The following is a 22,500-nucleotide window of genomic DNA, read 5'->3' as shown; positions in this document are numbered from 1 at the left end:
TGCTCTTGCCAAGCAATATAACTTTGACCAAATCGAGATTAATTTATCTCAACTAAAATGTTATCGTGAAAATCACGCGATCGTGACATTAGATATACGTATGTGTGATCCTATTCGCGTTAACGTGTGTGCCTTTTTCATTCTTTCTTTCATTTTTTTTCCTTTACTTTTTTCTTTTTGTCCTCCCCGGTGGTTCTTTCTCGTACCTTTCTCAATCGTCGAAAGCTCAACGCTCACGTACGTGTTTTCTTCCTCAAATATCCCGAACTGTCCCGCCGATCCGTTCTGGATCGAATCCAAGAGAAGCAAGAAGCAAAAAAAGGTGACTTGAAAATTTCTAAGGGAAACCGTTCGGAATTTTTCGGAAGGGTCCCTCCTAATCTAGGAGAATCGAAGATCCGACGAACGCTTTCCAATTTGTTGGCTAGGAGTACCAAAAGACTCTCCAAAAGTTCCTACGGTTAGAACGTTCGAAGTAAAAGGTAAGGGAAGGGATGGGAAGAGAAGAGAAGGGTTATCGGTAAAGCTATGTACAGACAGTTCTAGTGTATTATGCAGTAAGTTACTAGGACGAGACGACATCGGGAAAAATAGATAGATAGATAGATAGATAGATAGATAGGCAGATAGATAGAAAAAGTTACAGTTTATTTTCTATCGATTTTTTCGCCATTTGCTCAGTTTTCATGGAAAAAGTAAAAAAGGATATCTTCGTTCGCAAAAAGAACGAAATAAAAAAAAAGATACAAAAAATATACTCTTACTTTTTCTTTTTTCTTTTCTTTATATAAATTGTCTCCGACATAAAGCAACTACATTTCCGTTGGTTGGTTATCAGTATAGGGATCCGTATATCGAGTATCGTCTATGCCACTAACGTAACGCTCTTTCTCGAAAATTGAATGCGTTTGAATATAACGTGGAACAATGTTAAACTACCCTTTTTTTTTCTTTTTCTATCTACCTACATTCCATACGTATATATATATATATATTTATATACACACACACGCATACACAATAATACACACATATATATGCATTTATATGTATAGCAGATAGATAGAGAAAGAAAAAACTCAAAGTGGCATCACCCGAATCATTTGCGCGTTGCACCGAGCAGCATTTGTCGTTATCGCGTTACCACGAACACGAGAGAAATAAAAGAACGAGGAGAGAAAAGAGTGGGAAATAAAAAAAAAATAATGCGCGTGAGAGAGAAAGAGAAAGAGAAAGAGAAAGAGATACTCTGGGAGAGGAAAAACGAATCAGGTTGGTGGTAGGGAAGAACCTGGGTATTATCAACGCACTATCCTACCCCCATTTTCGAGAAGATCGAATTATCCTATTCTTTCTCTCTCCGTTGTCCATTTTTGCGAGTGCTTTCCTCTAATGTACTTTCCGCGAAGCATTCCGATTTTAATTTAAAAGAGGTTGCTGGGTGGGTGGGTGGGTGCGTGGTGGTGTATTCTTCTCTACTATTCTATAGATGGATATGTGATTCGTTCAAGATACAAATCGCGATATTCTCGTAGAATAAAAGAAAATAACGTTCAATGATATATAATATGTATATGTATATGTATATATATATATTATAGATAGATAGAAATTGATAAACCGTTTATGTAGATAGATCAAACGATACAAGAATATGCTAATACAAATAGAAATCAAAAAAGAAAGAAAAAAAAGGAGAGAGAGAGAGAGAGAGAAGAAAAGAGAAAACGTCTTTGAAGGAGGCAATATTACTTTAAAAAAACTCGATAAGGAAGTATCCAAGGAAGAAAAGTAGAGATACAAATATCCGTGTGGTATCAAGAAGCAGTGGAATATAAAAGGTTCCCAGTGGTCTCAAAGCGAACACGTTGAATACAAGCTTCTATGTCGATCGATCAAGCCGTTCTTCATCCCATTCTGTTATATACATACAAACATAGTAACTACGTATGCATGTACCTATATATAACATCTATATATATATATATATATGTACGCGTAAAATCGAATGATACGGAATATTCGCGCGAGAAAACCATGTTCCCGGTGGGTATTTTAACTACGAGGGATGGAGAGAGAAGGATCATCCATCCGTTGCGTTGAAAAGCGTTTATCCGTACCAGCTACTTTCCAAATCCCGATCAAATACGTCTCGAGAGAAAGAGAGAGAGAGAGAGGAGTGAGAGAAGGTTACGACAATCTTTTTATCTTTTAACAAAACAAAATGCACAAACTTATTTCCGATTCAAGCAGGAGTAGTTTTATTATAATATCGATTTATCGATCCATTTTTTTACTCCACTTGATTATTTACAATCGTTTGGATAAAGTTTATTATACCATATCTCAAATTAATATTCGATTCTTTTTGTATTTTTTAATAAAGAAACAACAACAGAAAAAAGATAACCAGAAATATTTAATATCCCTTCAAGCAAGTTATTATAATATTTATATCGTTCTATATCCAATATTATCGAAGAGATAACAAATATTATTATAATAATGAAATATATGAAATCTCGTACGAATGATAATCGAACGAAATTGTCTCGTGAGTAACACGCAAAGAATATACTTAAGATTATAGTCGATAGTTTGATAGTCTCAAGGAAACGGTGGGAAGGATGAAAAGATGAAAGGAAGGAAGGAAGGAAGGAAGGAAGGAAGGAAGGAAGGAAGGAGAAAACGATCAACGAAAACAGCAAAGAGGGGAATGCGTTTTCAGGAAATTTCCCTGTTGCCCCATGCGCAAATATTTATCGGTAGTATCGGGAGCCGTGCAAGTTGGTACGAACGTGTACGGTCACGCTGTGGCACACACACACGCATACATAACACATATTGATACGACACACAGCTGTTAGAAAAAGACATGCGTGGGTGACACGTAAAAGGCCGTAGTATGCATCGGGGAGCAGTGTGAATACATGCATAAAAATGTCTGCTTTTGCGTGCTTCGTTTTCCCTCTCTCTCTCTTTCTCTATCTATCTATCTATCTCTTTCTTTCTTTATTTCTTTATTGCTATTTCTCTTTCTATCTCGAAAAAGCGTCGCGACGCCAAGACCCGTTGCCGTGAAAATTTCTTCGGATCTAGAACGTGCCAACCAAATGTTAACCTTTCGGGCACGTCGCGGATTGACTACGCTCACGACCTACATATTCTTTTTCTTTCTTTGTATTCTTCATCTCTCTCTCTCTTTCTCTCTCTTTCTCTTCTCTCTTCTTTATTTCTTTCTTTTTCTATTTTTTTCTTTCTTTCTCTTTCTTTCTTTCTACTGTAATAGCGTACCCAAGACACATACCGATATATATGTTGCCCTTCTCTACCTTAGATCGACAAGAAACGAAACGTAACGAAAAGACACGAGAAAAGCTTGGCTGTTATTGGTCGACGAACGAACCACCAGCATCGAGAATCGAGAAACTCACGTTGTCTCTTTTTCTTTTCCGAGTCATGAGAAAATTCGCTTCACGTCGTTCTCGTTTTCGAAGACGGTGGTGGGATGAGGGGGGGAATGGGATTCCCTGCATCATCGCGTTACTTACAGTTACATGAAACACGATTATCGACTTTTCGGAACTTCCTTTTTTTCCCCTTCACCCCATTTATTATTTATTCCATAAGAATTATCCAATATGAGTTTATACGATTATACGTTGTTATATTATTTTCTAAAGATTATTTTTTTTTTGTTAAGTATATCTAAAACGAAAATCAACTTTTTTTAAATATTATTGTTAAAGAGATAGATTGATAGATTTTTGTGATGACTTTTTTTTTTTTTCTTTTTAGATATAAAATATAACGTACGAACTATATATATATATATACGTTACGAGTATTTATGAGAAACGATTTATACGTGTTATATTATTTTCTAAGGATTATTTTCTTTTTTTTCTAAGTATATCTAAAATCAAAATCTTTGTTAAAAAGACAGATTGATAGATTTTTGTGATGATTTTTCTTTTTTCTTTTTAGATATAAAATATAACGTACGAACTATAATATATATACGTTAGGAGTATTTATGAGAAATAAAAAAAAGTGAATTTTTGTTGTTGTTGTATTTTTTCGAAAGCCAAGGAAGACGTTTGGAAACGTGCAACGTCGGTTACCGATGCTTACCGCAGGCGTTTGTGCTCGCGACTGCTACGGAGGATTCGATCGAATGCAACGGACCGCGGCAACGCAATTTTCCAGCGGTTGCGCTTTCGCCGACTATTAACTCAATTATAATTATTATGCCAGGCGTTTCACTTCGGGCGATCTAGAGCTCTATAATTTTCCTAACGGACGAAAAGGGATCAAAAACCGTTATTCGAATGATCGAGACTTTATACTCTCTCCCCCTCTCCCCCAACCCCTCTCGGTTCTCCTTTTTTATCTATATTTTTTTTTCTTTTTTTTTCAAATTTTTTATTCGCAGAAAAACATTCAACTATACGCAACAGAGACAGGTATGTATGTATGTATTATATTATTATCCTTTGGAATAGATGAAATTGTTGAAGTAAATATACGAGAACGAAGATAAAAATATTAAATTCATATAAAGATAGAGATATTATTTAAAAGGGAATATATTTTTAATAATAATAATAATATATGCAATTTTTGAATATAAAACTAAGGAAAATATGGGAAGAGATAAGAAAGAGAAGAAGTAAAATATTAAAAATATAAACTATGAAAATAGTTTAATATAACAAAATATATTTTGTACAAAGTCATAATGTGAAGATCTAATTCTCTAAACGCAGAAATTGCAATCATGACAGGTACAGTTTATGTCATTTGATTAATCATAGATGAAAAATGTCAATATTTTCTAGCATTAAAATATAAAATATAAACTAATTATAAAATCGTGAGAGAATTGATTCAATTTAAATGCACAATTATTTATAAAATATTTAATGGCTTAGTCATGAGGTCACGGTTAGTGAGATGGATGAGTGATCCATCCGAAGAAATAAAAACAGTGTGCTGTTGATTCCAAAGAAGCAAATAAAAATATTACTTTTCTGGTAGTATTGAATAAATGTTTAGAAGGTGTTAAAAGAAGCAGTGTCTCGGATTGGTAATAAAAAGTTAGTATTGAAAAATGAACAAATGAACGGTTATCGATAAAACGCATAAATACTTGACAATTCGATGAAAGACGTTATCGTTTATGGAACAAAAAAAAAAAAAAGAAAAACTATTTCTAGAAGATTTGTCGCGTTTTCGCGTGTTTAAAATTTAATCACGAAGAGATGGTTTCATCTTTGTAAAGCTGCGGCGTCAGGCGTTCCATCAACGTCGATTTTAATAAAGGAGGACACGAGATTCATATCGATGATCTGTCATCTTCGAAATCGTATATACGTTGGGGTAGGGAGATAGTAGAATTATTTTTGTTGACAATGGAGAAGTGAAAAGAGATAGTAGAGTTTAAAAATATCTTAATTTATCAGTTAAACGAGAGTCCATCGAACATACCATTCACTTTGAAGTATTATCAACGTCCGTAAATCATAATTATCGTTAACGCGAATGATAAATCAAACGATATATATGGATAGGTATATACATATATATACATATATATATATATATTATATTATTAATAGCGAGTTACCAAGAGCGTTGCGGAAAATCGACGATGGTTTTCCTTCGATTTCCCGTGGCACGCGTCGTTGCTAACTACGAATATAGTATGTATATGATATATGTTTATATGCATGCATGCATATGTGTGTGTGTTGTACATATATTATATAGACGTGTGGGCGTATATATTTCGCACAAATCGAGTTTACGCGTAGATAGATATGCATATACACTATATATACATATATATATACACGCATATATATAAATATATATATATACGTAGAATAGTAAAGAGTGCCCTATCATTCGACAGTGACGGCTTACAAATTAGAACCGTTGCTCGGGATCCGCATTGCTCCATTTCGACTGCGGCAGAATGCATTTGCTTCGTTCCGCTTCTCCGCTTCTCCGCGGGTTCGCTTAGTCGGGACACGAGGGTTTCGCTGGGATTAAAGTGCATCGAGGAATCGAGTTTATGTAACGGGATACACGTATCCGGGCATTGTGCTATAGGTATTCTGTCAATGATATACGCGCGTTATTATTATTTTTCTTACTTCGAATTGAATATTTTATTTATCCTTTTCTTCCAAACTTTCTTACTTTTATTTTTCTTTTTCTTTTTTGTTTTTTTTCTTTTTTTATATAGAATATCGCGTATTTATTTTTATAAATAATTTTTCGTTTCGCATCCAACTTAAGCATTTTTTTTTTTTTTATTTATAAATTTGATAATAGCTATGAAAATTTTTTTTTAAAAGAGCAAAACAGAATAGAAAAGAAGAGAAAAGAAAAAATCGTACGTTTCAAAAGAAGCAGATAGCTAGATCACGTTTCATCGAAATTCAACTCGAATTCTTTAATGAACGGTCGACCATTAATTGGTCTTGAACCGTTATGATCGTATTTTTGCTCTTCTCGAATTCTAGTAATTTCTTTTCATTTTTTTTCATAACGATGGGATTTCATTGGAAATCGCTCGGTACGATACGATACGGAGCATCCTTGAATTTTCATACCGTGTATACTAACAAGAGAAAAAGAGAGAAAGAGAGAGGGAGAGTGAGAGTGACTGAAAGATAGAAAGACGGAGTAGTATAAGGTAAGCTCGATGCGGCACGTTTTCCGTTCGTTCGGTTCTTCACCTTTCTCGAACCAAGTCCCAAGACCCACTTTAGCTTTGAACTCCTGTCACGCTCGAGATATAATCGATAGCTCTCGATATTTTATTCATAAACATTTTAATTCAGAGTAATATTTCATTCGCCGCGAGAACCATTATTGAAAGCTTAGGGATGGGGAGTGTGGGGGGGGAGGAGGTGTGGGATCTCATGGTTATAGGTAGTGGGGGAAAAAATAAAAGAAATTATTTGATAATAATTATATTATATACCCCGTTCGATAAAATAAAATAATAATGTTTTTGTTACGAGAGAATGATGTTCGCATACGCGTACACGACACACGTGCACGAGTGTACTCGCGAAATAAACAAAAAAAATTTTTTTATTCGTTTAAAACAACAGTAATTACTCAAAAGCAACGAAATTTTGTTCGGAACATCAGGAAAAATGAATTTCTCTCTTTATTACCGAGACACGCACATACTTTTTGTGTATAACAGCCTTCGGTGTGTTTCGTCAGAGCTTTCTCTAGCAAGAGGATGGCAAATCCTATTTTCTCTCAAGCAACGCGTGTCAGCTGTCATCGCGGAACAAGAAGAGAGAGAGGGAGAGAGAGAGAGAGAGAGAGAAGGATGAACCTCGTATGACCGGGCGCTTGCTCGAGCGGAACGATTTACTTCACCCCGACAGTATTTCCAGATGTCCCAACGTTCTCCTTCCAAAAACCTGCAATAACAATTTTTCTCCTCTTTCTACCACCCACCCCTACCCTCTCTCTCTCTCTCTCTCTCTCTCTCTTTTTTCTCCTTTTATCATTCTCGAGATACATACAAATTATAATGATCAGTGCTATGGAATTTGTTCGAAAGGACGAACTATACAAAAATGTTTAAAATTAACACGCAATATATTAAAATAATTATTATTACAATAATAAAAAGAACACAAATATAAAATATTAAAGTAATTTTCATGTCTTCCAAAAATGGAAAGTTTCTAAACTCGAATATATTTAGGATTGGGTTCAGTGTAAAAGTGTGTGATTAACATACAACGAGGTTAATTCTACTTATATAAAAATATTTAATATAGGATGGATAGACATAGCATGACAATTATGTCTCACGATACTTAGTAAATGTAATATGATACAATTAACCGATATCCGTTATCACCATAGTCTTTTCTATCCATCCTATATTAAATATTTTTATATAAGTAGAATTAACCTCGGTGTATGTTAATCATACATCTCTACACTGAACCCAATCCTACATATATGTTTATTATACATATCTAGAAACATCATAAAGGGACAACTCAAAGTCGTATAACGTTAGTTCATTGTCCATCTCTAAAAAAAAAGAATAAATGTACCACCACCTCGTGTATAATATGTATCAGTTAATTCTAAGCTATATCTCATGGATGAGCCGAGTAGTACAATACGACGACAGACTCGACCATTTACAAAGTAGTCGTAGACACGTTAGCCCCTCTCATCCACCTCTGTGATGACAACAGGCATCCGGCCAGACCATCCGTAACACGTGTTGGCCGCGCGTTTCGCTCGATTTTCATTATAAGAGGAAATAAAAGCAAATGGATCGCGTCCGACTACAAGCATTTATTGCAAAGTGTACACGCATACACGCGTGTACATATATATATATATATATATGTATATGTGTATATATATATATACGAGTATGTTTGGTGTCACGTGCGAGTAAAGCTGTCCTAAAGAAATGAAATAGAAAATAAAAAAAAACACACACACACACATACACACAAGTATAATAAAGTATGAAACTTCTTTCATCCGGAAAGAAAATTATATTAAAACTCGTTGAGGATAAAATGAAATAATAATGGATGGTATTTACTTACGTAAACATAGTATATACAACTAGGATGTGTCCAATGAAGATAATATGACAAACTCAACACATGATGTATTTTCATGGATCGTCGAAAACACGTTATGTTATTTCTTTTATGATAGTCGCTTGTTTAAACCCTTATTTCTAAGTATAATCTATATATATATATGTGTGTATACACGTATGTATGGAGAATACAATTGGCATAAAGGGTCTAATTTTCTCGGTTTAAACTCGACCTTTAAATTTCCTCGTCTCTCTTTGGTTCTACGTCGGGTCTTTATATTTCTCGTTTAAAGTCATTTTGAGTAATAAGATTTAAAGTTGTTGGCGAAGAAAAAGAAGGAGAAGAAAAAAAAAAAAAGAAAAAAAGACGGAAAGAAAGAAAAATAAGAGAAAAGTAAAATAGACGGCAGTCAGCTGAATTCCAAGTCGGTTCACGTGAGCACCGTGATTCAAATTGCCTCCGACATGCGAGAGTTACAACATGTATGTATTATACACACACACACACACACACACACTCCTAAATATATATATATATATATATATAAACATATACATCCTACGAGTCTTATATAGCGACTAAAATCATAAATTATTCTTGCAATAAATGTGTTGGATGATTTTAGAAATGAAATAACACACGCTTTTCATTCGGTGGTTAAGATTTATTTTCAATTTTCTTAAATATTATTTTTTGTTTGTTTCTCAATCGAGAAATAAATATTACCGGAATCGTTCAACTCGTTTACACGTCGAATTACTAAGCCTGGGGGTACACATGATTCAGTAATAAACTGCTTTTCACGCAAGGACGAACTTTAATCGTAACTTTTGCACGGTATTCCACAAATTCAAGAGACTACTACTATTACTGCTACTACTACTACTACTACTATCATCATATCACCACTATCACTATCACTATCACTAGCACTACCACCATGGTCTCAAGGGATTAGGTCGAACCGGATGTATCGCAGTTAAAATAGTTTCGCCGCGAAGATCAAACGGGTATCAAACGGGTGGAAAGAGAAAGAGGAAAAGGTGGAGGAAGGAACGTTTTGCGGATGAACGCGTTTCTCAAGTATCGCGCATCTCTCAAAGATGACTATTTAAATATTTAAATAGTTGCGATATCGGTGGAGGGAATCGTTTGTGAGAAGAGTTTTAACTTTTTACTTGACTCTCGTCGTCGTCTTCTTCTTCTTCTTCTTCTTTTTTCTTTCCTTCGAAAAGAGAATTCTACAAATGGAATAGAAAAAGAAGAAGAAGAAGAAGAAAAAAAGAAACGAAAAAGAATAAGGAGAAAAGTGAGAAAGTAGATAGAAATCCGTTGGTAGACGACGTGGCTGAAATAATGTTTCTAATCTGCCTCCTAATTGATACTTATTACTATGGCAGTGAGAGACCGATGGAAACGAGAAATTATTATCGTGGAAAAAGCCGTCTTTCGTATTTATATCGCATGGTTCCAACGTCGAAGGGTTCGTTTCGAAAATGTTACGTTTTATCTGTACACGTATAAAACTCATTCATTCTTTAATAATGTGATATGACAAAAATAAGCTTGTGTAAGTATATGAAAGACACAAAATTGATAACGAAAAATTATTTTTTTATTTAATATATATATATATATATTAACAGTTAAAATAACAAGAATTTTATTCAAGAGATTTTTTCTTATTTAACAAGAAGAAAATTAAAGTTTCTATTTACCATGTAGAAAAAGAAAAAAAAAAAAGAAATAAATAGAGATAGAGAGAAAAAGGAACGGCCAAGTTTTTTTAACGCTAAACGTAAACTCCACGGCATAGGACGTATAGTCCGCTACGAATGAAAAATCTCGAAGCATTATGACGAAAGTTTAATATCAATTTACGAGTAGAACGTTGCGACGGTATAATCTCTAGTTACACTATGGTATACGGTCTTACCTAAGGGGCTTATAGTTGCTTTACTTTATTACTGATGTATGCGTGTACACGATCAGGGTATTGTTAGGACGGTTATAGGCAACCGAACGAGCAGTTTCTACGAGCGCACGCCAACTATACTTCGCTAACTATATTCACTTCTGTCTTTCTCTCTCTCTCTCTCTCTCTTACTCTCCCACACTCTCTTTCTAAAGAGTAGCGGAACAAACCAATAGCAAGGCCGACGTCGTCGGCATGCTTCAGAAGCCCCTGATATTTATTCCGACCGTCGTCCCTTGCTTTAACACGACGTTACATTTTCCAACACGGTTTAAGACATTTTAATGCCACTTGACGACTCAACAACCTCTTCAACTTATTTACGAATCTTCGTAAACAATGTTTAAGAACGAACGCGAAACAATCGAAAGAGTATTTTAATAATCGTCGATTTAATAAACAAACGATTTATACGAATTCCATAATAAAAAGAAATTACTATTATTTTAGGAATATTTTTCGATTGTCATTTATCGTTACTCTGTGTTGTTATTTTTTTTTCTTTTTAATAATTAATTCATTCGTGCATAATAATGAAAAAAATGAAAATCATTTAGATCGCATCTTTATCCACGTATAGGAGGATGATATAATCATAATATAACTAATCCAAGTTTTTCAACGCATGACACGCTTTCGGTTTTATGAAGGCTCACACGTGGGACCTAGAATGTATTCAAGTTTTAGCATAAGGCACAATTACGGACAATGGAATTAAATATTTCGAGGACGGTCGGTGATACGGCGTACGTTGATAACAGTAAAGAGACACGCGCAAATTTACCTTGTTAAATAACCCTTCCTTCTCTAGTTGACGTGGGTGAGAAAATAATACAACGATTCGTTAAATTTTCGAAGCACGTGTTGCTTCAACGAAAGGTTCGATTCGGAAAATATTTTCGTTTAGTTTGAAACGTATTTTTCATCGTTAAACGGATCATCTAGATACTCGTATTCAATTATTATTTTCAATATATGTATATATATATATATATATTGTATATAAAATCATTGAATTGCAAATAAAATTTAATAAGATCCGATACGAAACAACAAAAAAATACGATAGTAAGCTGCAGAGGTAGGTATTATTCTTGTTTTACAAAATAGAAAAAAATAAAACAAAAAGGAGAGGGATAGGGAGTAGAAACAAAATGAAAAATATATAATAATGAAAGAACGTTTAGTAAACGGTATCGATTTATGTGATATTGGCACGGCAGTCAACGGCGTTAATGTTTCTCTCTCTCTCTCTCTCTCTCTCTCTCTCTCTCTACCGCAAGCTATTATTTTTTATAATTATCTTTACGGTTTCCAAGCGTTATTACGAGCTCTCGCATTAAAATCGATATTAATATCGAGAAAATGCATTATCCTCCCGTCCACGTCCGGGAATGGCTTTAGATAATAATAATACATGCAAGAGTGCACTTAAAATAGCGACTTTCCTAGACATTAACGAGCTAGCAGGATAATTCGACTCGATCGTAGCGTAACATAGACGAACGAACCCATGAAACAAGTGCCAGTTTCTCACCAATGTTTAATACAATAACAACGTTTGCGTCCTAATATATTCAGTAATAAATGATTCTCTTATAGTCTTTACATTACCTAATACATCATTATCCATTTAAATATATGGACTAGGTATGTAATTTTATTTCGTCAAAAATGTTGTTTGTGAAATATCGTTTTAATGATGATGATAATAATAATAATATTTATTATTATTATCATTACAAGTATATAAGATGTGATTATTGAAAAAAGAAATAAAGGTTGGCTTAGTTGATGTACCTTTGAAAGATAATTCGTTTATAGTAATTTGTTTGTAAGGAAAATATTGTTCATTAATTATTAATAATATGCGAATAAGATATTCAGAATAAATGTTGAAGTAATCTTTATTGGAAAATTTTTATACGATTTTTAATTTACGAGATAATTAAATGTAACGAAAATACATTGACCTATATAAGTGTGTCGAGAGTTCATTGTTTCATATAAATTTTATACTATTATTTTGTAATTCGAATCCAAATTATTAACATTAGGAATCGATAATTATATTAAAGAAAATAGTTTTCTAATTGTAACTATTCGTGAATTTAGTCAGACGAATTTAAATTATTAATAAAAATTGTTCGAAATAGATATTATCATTGGATAATATTTTAGACAGGAAAGAAAAACAGAATAAATACAAAATTTCTCATTTTATCTACTTACTTTAATACAGTCAATATAATAAGATTGATCTCGTCGATATTTCTTTACGAATGGAAATATTTCGCGAGAGCGATATTTTTATAAAAGAAAATCGCTAACATAAGATATGAGACATATACCATTTTAAAGAGAACAAAAATATTCTCTTTTTATTTATCTACTTCGCGATACATCGATATAATAAGATCGTCCATATTTCATAAACAAGTATAACTTCGTTATCTACTAATCTGATGAATTTAGAAACAAAACAAAAAAAATAATTATTTATCGTTACATTTTCCTATGTCATAAAATAACAAAACATTTTACTCATCATTATTAATCCTTTGAGTACTTTTGAAATATAACTAGGATACTCGAAAACGTGAGTGCTCAAATCTCAACACGTAAATATACAAATACACAAATGTGCATTTAATTATTAAACAAATTTACGTATCTCCTCCATCCAGTACTCATCATATTAATTATCCGAGCTCTATTATTATTTATGAAAGATTAGAAAAACAAGCAAAAGAGAAGAAAAAAAGAAAAAAAAGAAAAGAAAAGAAAAAAATGATAAGAAAATTGGAATAATCAGTTGAAACAAATCCGTTGGAGATATCGATAAACAAATCTAGAACGATTCTAGTTCAATGTGTAACTTTTATTTAACCCGGTTTTCATCATTTCCGTATCCTTTCTCCTCACCTTTTCTTCCCCGGGTCTCTTACTTTTTATTATTTTTTTCCTCTCCTTTTTCTGCACTTCGGTGTCTTTTGATGTTCGGGAAAAGTAAACGTAGGAGGAATGGACTAGAAAGAGAGAAAGAGAGAGAGAGAGAAGAAGAAACTGTCCGGAATTGCTGCAGGGCGGACGTGCAGATAAAAATGTCACACTTCTATCTCGAGGGAGTAAGTGACGCCAGGGAGTAACTGAGAATGCAAGAGAGAGAAAGAGAGAGAGAGAATGTGAGAGAAAGAAAGAAAGAAAGAAAGAAAGATGAAAATAGGAAAGGATATGTATAGAAATAGTAAAAAGACTTGCTGCGATGTTACCCAAGAAAACTGCTCTGGCGTTCTTTGTATCAACTTTAACATTAGTGTTTCTACTCCCCAATCTCTCTCTTACTCTCACTCTTTCTTTCTGACTGTACTGGGACTCACGAGAGAGACGCGCCCTATCCCGAGGCAGACAATGCGATTCGCTTTTACTTGTCGTACCTTTCGAGTGTCGAAAGTAGGAAATGCGAACAACGGCTTAAAAACGGCTTGGAAATGGCTCGGAAACGACTCAAAATCGACCTCTCTCTCTTTCTCTCTCTTTTTTCTTTTGCTTTATCTGCCTATCTCATTCGGTCTTTATTTCTTATACACACTTTATACATGCACGCGCGCACACGTCTTTATAACTCGAACAATGAAATTAATAAAATTCAGGCTACTTCGTATACGAGCCCCTTTTTTTATGTGTTCTTTATTTTTTTTCTCTTATTTCTTTATTTGTTTTTTTATCTATCGTTTAATTTTATTCTCGCGTAATATCCAATCGTACGAGACGTATTAAATAGAAATAACAGATTGGTAGAATTAATGTGAACACGCCCGAAGCGATTATAAACGAGGGTAGAGATTGGCGGTGGTGGTGATGGTGGTGGTGGTGGTGTTGGGTCGGGGGCAGGGCAGTTACTCGTTTAGTATATCGCAATACGATAATGGTGGAAAATTATTCGGAAACACGAGTCACTTGTATAATGTGAAACAGTTGGAAGGAAAGGATATCGTTACTGCTGGCCGCAGACGCAATGACAGCGAGCCGTTATTATACGGACGAGTTTATGATCGATAATTGCATCCATGCTAACGACGTGCTCGTTATCGATGAACATCTTCTTCCCACCCTTTTCCCTTCACTTTCCTTTCCCTCTTCTTTCCTTTCCTTTTCCTTTTCCTTCCTCTTCTTCCGCCATTTTATCCATCTTACATTTCAACCCATTAAAATTCTGACCCTTCGGATATAAAACTGCCGATTCCAAGAAGTTTTCTTTTTGCATATAACGGGGAATCGGATCGTTTCTGTCCTCGTCCCCCTCTCCCTCACCCCTCCTACACCCCCGCTTGTCATTTCTTCTTATTCCTTCTCGAGCCTCTCCTGTCTTTTTGTTTCTTTATCTTATATTATTCTTCGTTCCTTCTTTATCATTCACATTCTCATTCTCGTTCTATCTTTATCCTATGTTCTCTATCTACTTCGTCTTTATAAAAGCAAAGCCCGAAGGATAAATCACATAAAATACGTTGGGCGAATGATTAAAATCAACTACGGTGAGGTGCATGCCTCGATATTACATCTAACGGTGTTGCGTTACTTTTAATGAAATTATGAGATATGAATTATGAGTTATACACCATTACCATTATCATCATCACCGATATCAGATGCAATAACGGAAGCAATGTGTTTAGAAAAATAAAGAGATTAATAATTTGAAAGGGTTTTGATTAGTCAAGAGGATCGATTGTTCTTATTCGATCCTCTTGTAATTCTTGAAAAAAATAAAATCAGGAGGTGGATTCATTTGTTAAGAACGAAAACACGTGAAATACGTGAAATATTATAATAATTACGTTGATATTTTAACCAATGAACGACTGTTTTTGTAATACCTATATTTTCAAGCATAACATAAATGTAACGAGCATTGTAAAAAAATAAAAAAGGATATAGAAAAACAGAAAGGAAGGAAGGAAGAAAGATTTTGTTTCGTCGTAATGACGCCATTTACCTATTTCACACATCGTAACTCTGACGGCTAACGTTCTCTATTTTTCTAATAGTAGTACCTACCTACCTACGTACCTACCTACTTTAACGAAAAAATTCACGACCGCAAAATATCCGAACGAGTAGGGATATAACATTCCGAGAGTAATAAGAAATAAAGATAGAAAGTGAGTGGGCAAAAAAAGAAAGTGTGAGTAAAAAGAATAAAAGAAAGAAATAAAAGAAATATAATAAATAAGGAAAGAAAGAAAAAATTTTCACGCGCACACAATAATGCATTAGTAAAAAAAGAAAAAAAAAATATAAACTCGGTTAACGTAAATCGAGCATACTTTCGTGCGAGAAGGAATTTCAATGTAAAAAATTTCAAAACTAAATAAACTTTTAACTCGCGCCAAGAACTAAGACGAATCGGGGACGATAGTCTGGCTAGAGAGCTAAAAGTTCCGAGCGAGGAGATAAGAAAATAGTCGTGGTGTTCACTCTCTCTCTCTCTCTTTCTCTTTTTCTTTCTTATTCGTTTCTCACTAGCTTTCTTGAGTTTTGCATAAAGCGGTCGAGTTTTAGGTCGAGACGAAAGATTACTTCTACTCTGATTAGAGATGCGAATGGGTCGCGTAGGTATATATAAAAGTAGCATTGCTTACTAACGAAAGCGCATGATTAAAATGAATTGAAAAAGTGGGAATAGGAATATGAGATGTCGACGAAAATACGTGAGAAATAGAAAAAGAAAGAGAGAGAGAGAGAGAGAGAGAGGAAGGGGAAGAGTAGGATAGGGGAAAGATATAAAAAGATAAAAAGATAAAAAATAAAAAATAGAGCAGATGAACGAAGTGAGAAAAAAGGAAGAATACTTTTCGAATGAAGTTGAAACATTTTCCGAGTAGAGTACATATCTCTCTCTCTCTCTCTCTCTCTTTCATTTTCTACTCCACTCTCATCTCCTCTCTTTCCGCTTGCACGTTCGTTCGTTCGTTCGTTCGAGTTTCAAAGAAGGAAAATCGCGTGTCAGGATAGAGAAAACCTTCTCGCCTTGGTCGGTACACCTTTGCTCGTAGTACACCTCTGTTATCCTTCAACGGCTTGGTCGTACCACCCAAGCGTACCTCCTGCCAGCTGTATTACCGTTCATGAAAGCTATAATTACAGATAATGCACGAGGAGGACTGGATATCATCGTGGTGTGTTGCTACACACATCTACCTTACCTTCTATTATAAGGTTTTTTCAATTTTTACGTTACTAACTCTTAGGTAATATCAACTGTTATTGTTAAGACAATTACATGATATAATCTTATCTCTTACATACATATACGCGCACACATAGATATATATATATAGCATGCATGCACGCACGCACACATTCATATACAGAGACTTTTGATGAGATTAAATCTTGAAAATTAATTTAATGATTAAACAAAGAACAATGATTAAATTGAATAACGAGATAGATTATTTTCAAAGAAAAACGTCTTTTACGATAAAATGAATATTTGAAATTATTCTATCTCATACGAATGAGACACCGTTCGAACGAACATCGGCGAATACTCTCTGCGAGACTCGATTTACGTACTCATCAGGGACCTTTAAATCTAATCTGATTAACGGTTATGCTACCAACGATCCATACATAACGCACGTGGAATGATATTGCAGCCAACTCGAATCTCCCGCACGTCTCGACCAACACTTTCGGTTACGATCGTTTCCCAATATCACCTTGGGTACGTTCTATGCTAACATGGCCGGTTAATTACTCGGAACGTTTACGCGTATACAAATAGTGCCATTGGTTGGATGATATAAATAAGAATCGATCGTAAATAAACTCAGTTTAGTTATCTCGATCTTATTTCAAAATGATTATAAATGACGTTGCGCGTTAATAAACGAATGTTATTGCAACTAATCGTTCATTTATTCATACAAAATCTTTTCCCCTTTTAAACAAATTGAATTACAATCGATTCTCCTTTTTGTATAATTCCAAGGAAGATAAATGAGAGAAAGGGTAAGTTTTTTTTTCAAATAAGTTCAATAAGATCGATCGTAAAGCAACGTATCTTTGGTTGGATCGATCCGATCGTAAATACGATTCTTGTGTGCAATGCACCAACGTTCGATTAAATTCAATTTCGCAAGGTAGCATTGCTTTCGGTTATTCGTGCCATCTCAATGACGCAATCTCAATAATCTCAAGATAAATGCTACCAAAATGGTATTATTCGTAATAATTCATCACTCCTCCCCTACCGAAATACGAATATTATTATATAAACTGTAAACGTAATCTATTTCAAAATAGATAAATTATTAAATTTCTTTATTTTAAATTTGTAACGGGATGTATGATATGAATACGAAACGTTAGCTTGTTTTATTATTTACTGAGAAATGATTAAAATAACGACATTTAAACGTCGTTCAATAAAATCGTACCGATTAAAATTCCCAAAGAGAGATGAATTATTATTATTATTATTATTATTATTTAATGCCAATGACGGCGACAGTTTCATTTTGATATACACCATTTAACAACTACCGATGTATTTTTCAACGTCTCGTGTGACGTCAAGGATAGCGTGTTAACCGATGGTTAACGCACAACTCTTATCTGAGTGACGTATCTAAAGAGTTCTATTCCCCTGAATAGCTAGCTCATAAGATTAATAGTTTCGCTGAAATTTAAGGAACCCCGGCGCTATCGTTAAATGCCACTTTCGAACTTTTCCAATATCTCGATTTAAGTAAATAGACATTACACCTACCACGTTGTTGTTTGCGAATCAAAATATATTATAACGTATATACTTGTCATATTTTATAAAAAACAAAAAAAAACAACAAAATAGAAAAAATCGAATATCAACGTTGTTAACGATCTATAAAAACAATTTTCCAAAAACTGAAAATAATTTTAAATGATGGATACAAATAATTATTACAATCGCGCGCGTGTGTGTGTGTCACATTGATACTTATTATATAATTAATGAATCTTTTAGCATTTGTGTGTGTATAGTTGACAGTTCCGTGTCAATATACGTAAAAGTATATAAAATATACATATGTATAGAAAGTTTGCGTAGTTTACTATATGGATAACGTTTTTCTGGTCGTTCTACACCTCAACAGAGAAAGGCCCGTCAAAATGCATCGGCGTTTCTGGACGAACATGCACCCCACGGACGTTTCATCGCATTCTAGTGCGCGAGGTATGGACCTGACAGAATACTCGGTGGTGCTCTTGTCCTCTCCCTCTCCATCCTCCTTCTCCACCTCCTCTTCCTTTTCCACCAATGAAAATCACGCGTTTTCCGAACGACGTGTGCCTTCCAGCGAAGTGCGAGTTGGTTTTATGTTTGTTGTACTTCACCGATGATGACGGCAAAAAATAAATAAATAAAAAAGATAAAAAAAATGAGAAAAAAGAACATTCGGGATAGAAATGTTCAAATCCAGGGTATGCGAATTCAAACGAACAAAAAAAAAAAAAAAGAAAAACAAAGAAAAAAAAGTTGATAAACTCAATCGTTCCGTCAATCAAATATTTTTTTGTTCTTCCTTCCAATATTCTTTTCCATTTTCCTTTTTCTAATTTTTTTTTGTTTATCTTCGTTTCTTTTAAATAATAATAATAATAATAATAATAATAATTTGTGTTAAATACAATCATTCAATTTAATAATAACGTTATCATCGTCGTCTTATTCGATTGGTCGTTAACGTTTAAATCCTTGGAGGGTCGTCGACATAGTTACGTGACCGAGAGGGTGCGGAGAAAATCAACGTCGTTTTAATAACGACCGGAGGAAAGGCTTTAATCCAAACGAATTTGATTTAAAGCGAATCGCCAGAATTTTCACACTTATATTAGATCGTTTAAGTGGCCAGAAAGTATCTCGAAGATGGCACGTAGTTCCTTTTGTGTGTTACTTAATTTTTGCCTGTCTTTCCTCTTTGACGAGCCATTTAAAAATTATTATGGACAATTTTTCAACCGTTCATTGCAATAGAATTTGTCGTATTAAAATTCGACGAAAAATAATGATAGCTCGAAATTCGTACAAAATGATTTCTATATTAATGCTAAACTTATTATCCGTGGTATCTGTAATATCTAAAAATCCTGTAATTTGAAAAACAAACATATGTAAAATGTAAATTATTCTATTATAAATAAAAAGAAAATATATTATTCCCTATATACAATTGGCTTAAATCACATTACATATTAAGATATGTATAATTTTTTTTAATCAGTCATTTCAAGATAAGAATACGCATACAAGAAGTGTTGGTAGGTTTAATATTAATATTGGAAGTTACCCATCGATATATTATAGAAAAAAACTCTGTATAGATTTCATTGGAAATAGGGTTTGTTCACGTTTAGTATTAGGGATGGGTGAACGTCTCATAGGGAAAAATCGTTTGGTGTTTTCAACTTCGTTCGCTCGTCTGTCGGTTTTCGTGTCAAGGCAAGACGGATCCGCCAACGAAGAGAAACGACAATGCATTTCTCGACATTGTCCCTCGGCAAAAACGTAGTCACGTTCGCGTTGTCGGCCCTGCAAAACGGAACAAACTCGTGGCGACCTTATTTTCTCGCGTTCTTCTTTCTCTTTCTCTCTTTCTATCTTTTTTCTCTCTTTTCCTTGGCTTTCAACTATTGATTCCGTTGGAAATACAAGGACGAAAGGGAAAGATAGTATGGCAAGGTCAATTGTGGAGATAAAGTTAAGGAATGGGAGTGGAGAGTCGAAAGATGAAGAAAGTAGAATGAAAAAGAAAGAGAAAGAGAGAGAGAGAGAGAGAGAGAGAGAGAACAAAGCTCGGGTGCCCCAGTTGCCCGCCACTAATGTCTCCTCATACTAACTACCTTCTTATCCTCCCTTACTCCCAAGACTCGAACCATTCTCTTTCTCTCTCTCTCTCTCTCTATTTCTTCTTATTTCGTATCCCTCGTTTACCATCGGGCTGAGTCGAGAAAACCTGCGGCGGTTAAGATAAAATATCTTGAAAGTGGACACTTTTGTCTTGAGGCCAGTCTAGATTTTCCTCATACAAAAAGAAAGAACTCGAATATAAGTACAGTCGGATATATCGATTAATTCTTTCTTTTTATTTTTTCTATTCCTAATAGCAAAAATAATATTTTCTAATAATAACATTTAAAAGGAATAATAATGTATTAAAAATTCACAGAGCGTCAAGGATGATCCTTAAAATCATGAAACGTTTCTATCCTTTCGTTATTTTTTTCAAGAATGATCTTCAAAAAGTTGAGGGACGGGAAGAAAGATAAAAAAAAAACGAAAAAAATAAAAACAAAATAAAAAAGAAAGAAATATAATAATAATAAAAAAAGAAAAAAATGAAATAACAAGAGGTATAGCCAATGTTCGTTATCACGTAATCACTTCTAATCTCGCAGCCGAGAGCTTGATAGTTTCGTGAAGCGAGGGAGCGAACGAGAGAACCGTTTCTAGCAGGCGATACGACTTTAATAAAGCCGCGCAAAATTTATAATTGGATATAGGATGCGTTTCGAGGAGCGGCGGCCACTCACGTTAGCCCGGGCTGGTCCGTTCCGAGGGTCGAATAATAATTGATATCTACTACGTGACCAAACTACGTACTACTCTCTGGAAGCTCACACAACTCGGCTCGACCGACCTACTTTCCGTTTCAATGCGCATCACGCAGGAAACAGCGCGCGCGCGTTCACGATTTTACAAAAGCAATTGTTCCTAGCTTAGCTTATATCCTTTTGCAACGTTGAATACCTTAATAATGGTCAACGTTACCATTCTACGTGTTCACCTATTTTCCCTCTTTCCGTTTTTCTTTCTCTTTCTCATACACGTGTGTGTACACATAACAAACAATATTTTTACTACGTCCGTCAACCAATTTTGTTTTTCATTTTTCAAATATATATACAAATACCTACTAACCTAGATATATACGAGTTGAAAAATGATTACGAACAATACACACTGTGACCTGTGTGATGTTTTTCTCTCTCTCTCTCTACCTTTCTTTTCTTTTATTGTTTCTTTCTCCTTTTTATATTTCTATGTGTACATTATAACCAATGAAAAGAAATAAAAACGGTACCTATTCTATTGGTTTATTCGTAACGTTGTAATTTATCGATGTGGTAGTAGGTCATGCATGTGTACATACGTATATATATATATATATATATATATATATATATATATATATAGAAAAGTGCGAACCTTCGGTCTAGTCCCTTAGAGGGTATTAAACCTTGGATAAGCTTTGCTAGAGAATCCCTATATGATATTTTATTACAACGTCTACGAGTTCTCGACGACGATGATGACGTATACGCGAAGTTGTCGGCATCGTGTATATGACCCTTCTTTTTCCACTTTTTTCCACTCTCTTATTTCTATCTCTCTCTCTATTCCTTTTTTCTTTCTCAACATTACACGATCCATTGTACGAAGCGTAAAAAGAGGACACGTCCTCGTACTCGAAGATCGAAACTGGAAAATAGAGACAGTTTCGCCTTAGAGAATGAATGCTTTCCGATGCTCCGATTTTTCTTTTTCTTTTTTTTTTTGTTTCTTCTCAATCGTTATCCAAAAGAGTGGTACGAATCATGGATTTGGAGGACCGAACAATTACCGCTTGAAAATCCTCACGAAATAAGGTCACCATTGCAATATCCTATAAACGTTCACTATCCCTTTTTCTACTTTTCTATCTGTCCGTCTCATCTTCTTTACTATCTTATCCGGACTTTTAATCTTATTAAACTTTTTCCTCTCTCCCCCCCTCCCCCTTACCCGTTTTTTTCATATAATTTTTTTCTTTTTAATAATTTTTTTTTCCCTTCGATAATATCGATCTTTTTCCT

At 34.3% G+C, this 22,500-nt stretch overlaps 1 protein-coding gene across 1 annotated transcript in view; it reads right to left on the bottom strand.

Annotated features, from left to right (window-relative positions):
* Window positions 1–22,500, bottom strand: part of LOC106787423 — a 217,659-nt gene that overhangs the window by 118,579 nt on the left and 76,580 nt on the right. The window lies entirely within an intron of this gene.

Source organism: Polistes canadensis, unplaced genomic scaffold, assembly GCF_001313835.1.
Source record: "Polistes canadensis isolate GaletaPanama2010 unplaced genomic scaffold, ASM131383v1 scaffold_100, whole genome shotgun sequence".
Classification (NCBI taxonomy): domain Eukaryota; kingdom Metazoa; phylum Arthropoda; class Insecta; order Hymenoptera; family Vespidae; genus Polistes; species Polistes canadensis.
This window is presented reverse-complemented; position numbering and strand designations above follow the sequence as displayed.